Source organism: Hyaena hyaena, unplaced genomic scaffold, assembly GCF_003009895.1.
Source record: "Hyaena hyaena isolate Hyena2069 unplaced genomic scaffold, ASM300989v1 scaffold_1883, whole genome shotgun sequence".
In the NCBI taxonomy this organism is placed as follows: Eukaryota; Metazoa; Chordata; class Mammalia; order Carnivora; family Hyaenidae; genus Hyaena; species Hyaena hyaena.
The window spans coordinates 44,317-51,540 of NW_024082519.1; positions in this window are offsets into that span (position 1 = coordinate 44,317).

Genomic DNA, 7,224 nt, shown 5'->3' on the forward strand with positions numbered 1-7,224 from the left:
AAAAAAAAAAAAAAACAGAAAGTGTAGTCCTGAAGATTAAGGCAACTTGAAGCTACCAAAGAGGATATGAGAGTGGTACTAGGAAGTGAAGAAACTATGAAGTTTAGATAATCAGAAAGGAGGGAAGAGGGCCTTCTCTGATGAAATATGCTAGTGTTAACTATTGTTTTGGGTTTTTTTTTCTCTTTGGCCATGAACCATAAACCTGTACTTTTCCTGTGAGTGATGTTATCTTAGCATAATATTTCATTCTGGGAATTCTCAACATACCACTGTGATATAATTTATTTACTTGGTTAGAGTGGAAAAAATTAGGCATTTGTAATAAATATGCATAAACTCATCGTAAATAATAACTTTATGTACAACTACTACCTCATATTTCACCTAATTCCATTTGCATAGCAGTCTTTATGTTAGTTATATAATCGTAGAAATACCAGAGAGTAAGAATACAATTCAAAAGTAATGCTATTATAATAAACTTATGCTAGAGGTTACAGATGAAACACTATTATACTTACACAATCATATGCGTATGTTATTTTTATGATTGTTGGTATTTTAAGAAGTGATATATTTCAAATAAAATTTGGAAGAAATCATTTTATTATGATACAAATAATTCTTCAAGCTAAAATTTACCAATACACTATGACAGATATTTGAAAGATATATTTCAAATTGCATTTTGGTATTTCAAACTGTAATTTCCTAGAAAATTAAAATGTAGCACATATTATATAATAAGGGCCTATTAAGTATGTTGACACCATGAATTCCTCTGCTTGTTCTGCACCAAATTCTCTCTCTTCAACATGAACCATCGGAGCTTTCCCAGTCTTAGTTTTCCCAATTTATCCCTTCTCCAATCACACCTTCATCTTATTCTTTTGAGTGAATATAAATCTTTATATTCCCAAATATAAGATTGATTCCTCTGTCAGTGATTTCCTTCTGATCTGATAATGAATGAGAGATTTGAAAAGTCCCAAAGACCCTCCTGCTAGGTTATGATTACACAAGTGTCACACACACCTGCAGAAGCCTAAGATATGGGATTGCCTTTGGAGCTGGGTGACAGGCAACGGTTGTAAGAGCTGAGGAAATTGTTATCAAAATCTATGTTTTAGAAAAGAAACCAAAACTGTTTGTAGAGTCCAGAAGTCGAAATGAGGAAACTGCTATTGGAGTCTAGAAAAAATGGTAAACCATGTCTATAGTAATGAAATAATTAACAAAAAGGTCATCTATGACACAGAAAATATATGTAATTGTGAATCTACTAAAGTTATGTCTAGGCAAAATGTCTGAAATTTCAGTTGTCTTCTTTTAATGGTATATAATGAAATGTGGGATACAAGAGATGAGCTAAGAAGAGAACTGCTAAGTTTTCAAGCAGAAACACAAGAAATCCAGAGAAGCCAACATCTCGGAGTTGGAAAATAAAAACTACTTCACATCTCCAGTCCTTACAGAAAGAAAAATGATTCTCAGAGAAAGAAATTATTCCAGAGTAAACATCCCATCAAGGTTATAAGACCCCTGAAATAATCAAGACAATGTCTATTAGACCCTCTCATTTTAACAGAAGACCTCTTGGAATCTTAAAGTTATAATTCCAGGAATACCTAACTCCAAAATACTTCTGAAGATGGCTAGGAAAGGAGACCTCAATAAGAAAAGGATTGTGTATGTGGCTTTTGTCTAATGGAGTAGAATATAATCTAATTCATAGGAAACCTATGACATTTTAAAAAGAATTGTATCAAGAACAGAGACAGATGACAAGCAAAATTAGACTCTGGATCTACCTCTATAGGCAGGAAGCTAGATGGGAACCTTACTTAGTCATTTTGTTTTATTAAAAAGAAAAGCTTTCTAAGAGGGCAGAGCCAAGAGTTGCAAAGCACAGTAGACTAGAGAACTACTCAGGAAGCAAAGCTGGGTTTAATAAAAGAACAGTCCTTGAGATAGCATAGGGAGATTAGCATATTTCAATTAGCATAGGGAGATATGGCTATATGTCAGAATAGCTATGATCCAGTGACTCATATGCTTCCTGTGCTTTGAATGGGACTGTCTATTGGAGATGTAGAGAGGTGCCAATCCTTTCCATCACAAATTAAGCTCAGTATGCACATGAACCCAGTTGACACCACCTAAAGTAGCATCAAGTCATCCCAGATGAGCTCAGCTCCTATTATAAGCAAATAGATGATCATGTGTTAAGCAATTAAGTTTTAGGGGCAGTCTGTTATGAAGCAACAGATAATAGAAATACCTGCTATCTCAACCTCCTAGGTATACCCTATGGTGCCTTCTGTTTTCTGTGTCTTTCAAAAGTGAAGATTTCCCAGCCATTTTTCAGTTTAACCTATACATGCCAACTATAACTCTATTGTATCTCTCCATAAAAGACTGTAAGCACTTGGGGCGCCTGAGTGGCTCTGTCATTTGAGTGTCTGACTTCAGCTCAGGTCATGATCTCACAGTTAGTGAGTTCAAGCCCTGTGTTGGGCTCTGTGATGACAGGTCAGAATCTGGAGCCTGCTTTGGATTCTGTATGTGTGTCTCTCTCTGCCCCTCCCCCACTTTCCCTCTCTCTCTCTCTGCAAAATAAATATAATTTTTTTAAAAAAGATGATAAGCACTTAATGCAAAACTTAGATCTTATTTTCTGTTCTCAGCATCCAACATAGTATTGGCATAGAGTAGGAATGTTATGAATTTGAATATAAATAAATGGTAGTAACATTTTCATATGCCCCAAACTAGATTTTGATTTGTTATTAAGCATTAATGATAATAATTAAAATAATTTATCTCAGGAGGACAAACAGTTTTTTCATTATATTATACATTTTATATTAAAAGATTTCATTATGCATAGGCTCTTACTAATATTTTACATATTTGAATGCAGACTGTGGAAAATGCAGGTCTACAGATATTTTGTTCTAAATCCCAGATCTTATCTAGTGATATCCTTGTTCTAAAACCAAAGACAAAGGTTGTGTCTAAGGGATACTTTACAATTAAAAATATTTTGTAATAAGCAAAAAGTGTCCTTTTAATAACTCTCTACAATAAAGGACACATGTAACAATAAGAAATTAACCCATGTTAGGTTCCCAGAACTTAAGAGTCTTTCCAGACCCCATGTCTTTAATTCCCTATGTCTTGTTTCAAATCTTCCCAGTTTCCATCATGAGGTTCATTACTGGAAGTTAAAAAGTGCAGTAGTTAAGCTCCTGTCCTCTCAAATCCAAATGTGCAAGTTTAACACAAAGCTCTGACATTTCCTAGCTGCAGGACTTAGAACACATTATTTAACTTGTCACCATTTCAATTCTCTCCTCTGCTAAATGGGTATAGAAATTGCACTTACCTAAGTATGTGAAGATTAACATTATATTTACAAATGGTTAAAAGCACTTAGAGAAACTAGCACTTGGCCAACATTCCACAAATGTTAGCACTTTCTATTGCAAAGAGTGGGCTTTTTGAGCCTGCTTTCCAATAAGTACTTCGGGTTGACCGCTTGTTCCTCATTGATTTTGGATTCAGTCCTATAATTCCGTGAATGACTTCATATTTGGAAAGGAAGTCTGGATAACATATGATTCGGATATGTCTTATTTTAATCTCTGCAAATACCAGGAAAAAAATCATGTTGATTATTTTTTTAGAAGAGAGACAGTATCGGGGTGCCTGGGTGGCTTAGTCGGTTAAGCGTCCGACTTTCGCTTAGGTCATGATCTCGGGGTTCGTGGGTTCGAGCCCCGCGTCGGGCTCTGTGCTGACTGCCAGCTCAGAGCCTGGAGCCTGTTTCAGAGTCTATGTCTCCCTCTCTCTCTGACCCTCCCCTGCTCACGCTGTCTCTCTCTCTCCTAGAAATAAATAATTAAAAAAATATTAAAAAAAAAAAAAAAAAAAGAAGGGAGACAGTATCTTGGCAATGCCTGCCAGGCTATAATTGGCCATTTGTTATGGCCACATATCAGTGAAGAGTAGATCAAGAACAGAAAGCTGTCTATCTTCCGGCATCATTTTATTTCATTTCATTGTTTGCGGCATATCAATTTGGATATACGCTCCAGAGATGCCTACGATGGTTTAGAAGAGAGTGCCATGATTATTAGAAACTAACATGTGCTCATCATAATCTGTCATATCAACCTAGTATTTCTAGTCTGATTTTGATTTTTGCAGTATTTTTTTTTGTTTTTAATTTTTATGTCATAGTAGCACTGTTAGTTGTCTACTGAGTGTTTACTCTTATCTTCCTAATAGAGTTGTGATTTTGTTCATAGGACTGTGCTTAATGTAGGTTGAAACCATGTCTAAATATAGAGACAACTATATTCAACTGTGATTTGCTGAAGCCAGTCATGGGGGTGCCACTTCCCTTGTTAGCGACTGGTTTTGGCAGGGATGCAATGTAATTCTAGCCAATAAAATACAAGGGAACTCTATTCAGGTTCTTTTGTGAAAGACATTGCTAGAAATAAAAAAAATGAAACATACAATGAAATACCCCCTTTCCACTGAATGTTGCATTATCTGATTATTGTGACCCAGACTGGGATAATTGTATTGAGTTCTTGAAAGATCAGTGACATGTTGAGTGTGGCAGGGTAGGAAGTTAATGAACTGGGACCTTGATGACATTATGCAGGAGATGAATTTATTAGTCCTGGAGGTACTTGCCTCTGAAGTCTTTTAACCATGTAGATTAGTATACAGCTGATCCTTGAACAACATAAGTTTGAACTACATGGATCTATTTATACATGGATTATTTTCCAATAAGTATAATACAGTACAATAAATGTATTTTCTCTTCCTTATGGTTTTATTAATAACATTTTCTTTTCTCTAGCTTACTTTATTCTAAGAATACAGTGTATAATACATATAACATACAAATATGTGTTGACTATTTTATCCATAAGGCATCTGGTCAACAGTATGCTATTAGTGGTTAAGTTTTGGGGCAGTCAAAGGTTACATGCAGATTTTTGGGGTGCTTGGGTGGCTCAGTCTGTTGGGCGTCCAACTTCAGCTCAGGTCATGATCTCACGGTTTGTGGATTCGAGCTCCATGTCGGGCTCTGTGCTGACAGCCAGCTCGGAGCCTGTTTCGGATTCTGTGCCTCCCTCTCTCTCTGACCCTCCTCTGTTCATGCTGTCTCCCTCTCTCTCTCAGAAATAAATAAAACATTAAAAAAAAAAAGGTTATATGCAGATTTTTTTTTCCCAGTGTGGGTTGTTGTTCAAGGGTCAACTGTATTTATTTTCATTATTCTTTAAAATGATTGGGTGGAAATTTTCTGCTTTTGGAAACTTAAAAATTCATGAATGACAGTTTTTTAAAAACCTGTACTAAATATTACCTCAACAAGGTTTTAATGTTATTCCTATGGAGAATATGAGGCTATTTATGTAATTTTATAGACTGCTAAACAAATAATTCCCAAGAAAACTGGTTCATGGATCAAACAGGAAAGGGGTCTTTAGGAATATTCTATAGCATTCTATTCTACCAAATATTTTTGTCCATTTTTGTCATGGACAAAAGAAGAAAAGCAGATTTATATTATCTGGGGACTGAAATGTAAACTTTGATCATTGTTCAAGGCCATTGGTGATATTTGCTTATTATTCCAGTCATATTTCTCATTATATATATATGTATGTTGTATATATATGTATTATGATACGTATTTATATATTATGCATTATCTGTATATATATATATAGTGTGTGTGTGTGTGTGATATATACTAACAGAATCCCGAACGTGGCTTGTCGTTACACATATTCATGTTTCCCACATGCTGGTAGTTTTTTGTCTCAAATATGCTTCCCATTTTTAGTGACATAGTCGATGCTTCTGATGTTCTGTCCAGATCCTTTCTTAATGGGTGGGTGGATGGGATCCTCAACTTCTGTGCTATTGGCTCACTACTGTCCTCTTCTCCGGAGAATTGCCCTTGGCTGAACAGGAGCTACCTTGGCTAGAAAATTAACTCCGCTTTCTGAAGTGACAACCTGAACTACTGAGGTGATAACCAATTAATGACTGTCATAGGGGTGCAAAAGATAACCCTTTTTGCTTCAAGTTAGAGGCAAATAGTGCAATTGGTGCTTCAGAATGCCCCATGGACTAGACTGATGCTAATCTCTAATAGAATTTGAATCTTTATTTAGTTTTCTTCTACCCTATCCTGTTTCCTTCCTTTTCTTGTTTCTGAGAGCCCTCCTCAATAAATCAATTTCATAAGAATCTTCATCTGACAACCTGCTTCTCAGAAAACAGACCTAAGGTAGTACCCCTGGATAACTTCTGAGTATCCTTAAAGATTCAGTCTAGTGTCATTTAATCTATATAAGCTATTAAAATTTATCTAAGAAAGCAGTTGGCACTATCTCCCCTATGCTCACATAATTAATATATCAGCACTTAAAACATTGTTTTAAACACATTAAAATCCCTTGCTAATCTTCCCTTCACACTGTAGGTTCTGAGAAGGAAAGAACTGAAACCACTAGATATGTGTGTTCTCCATAACACAATGTATGCCAAAAAAAGGGGACTTAAGAAAAATTTGAATAAGGAAAAAAATGATTTAGATTTCTTGAACATAAGTCTTAAACAATGGGTAATACAACAAAGATTTAAAACTCTTCAATAAATATTTACCCAAACCAGCAAAATGAATTTACAAAGTACAAATGTAAAATCTTTATGTTTTAAGAATTATTCATAATAATAATTATAAACTTATCATTACAGGGTTGGTTTTGATGCTTCCATTTTTCTCATCATTATGGATCATATTTTCCTACTTCTTTGCATGTCTAGAATTTTTTTAAGTTTATATTAGGAATTTTATTGCAAAAAACACCTAATAGCCAATAGAAAAACAGTGAAATATACTTACTTCTTATTGATGGTTCTAGGAAAAAATCCATAGTTCCATTTCTGCTGGGCTAATGTGTTTTTAGAAATTTCTAAATGTATATATCTGGCTTCAGATTCTCCTTTGAGCTACTGACTCACATATCCAATTGCATATTTGTCCACTCTACCTGTATTTATTATAGTTTTCCCCAACTTTGTTCTACTCATATCATTCCTGTCTCCCCATTTCAGTAAAAGGCACCATTGTACACATTGTTGCTCAAACATTCAGAGTCATTATTGATCCTGCCACTT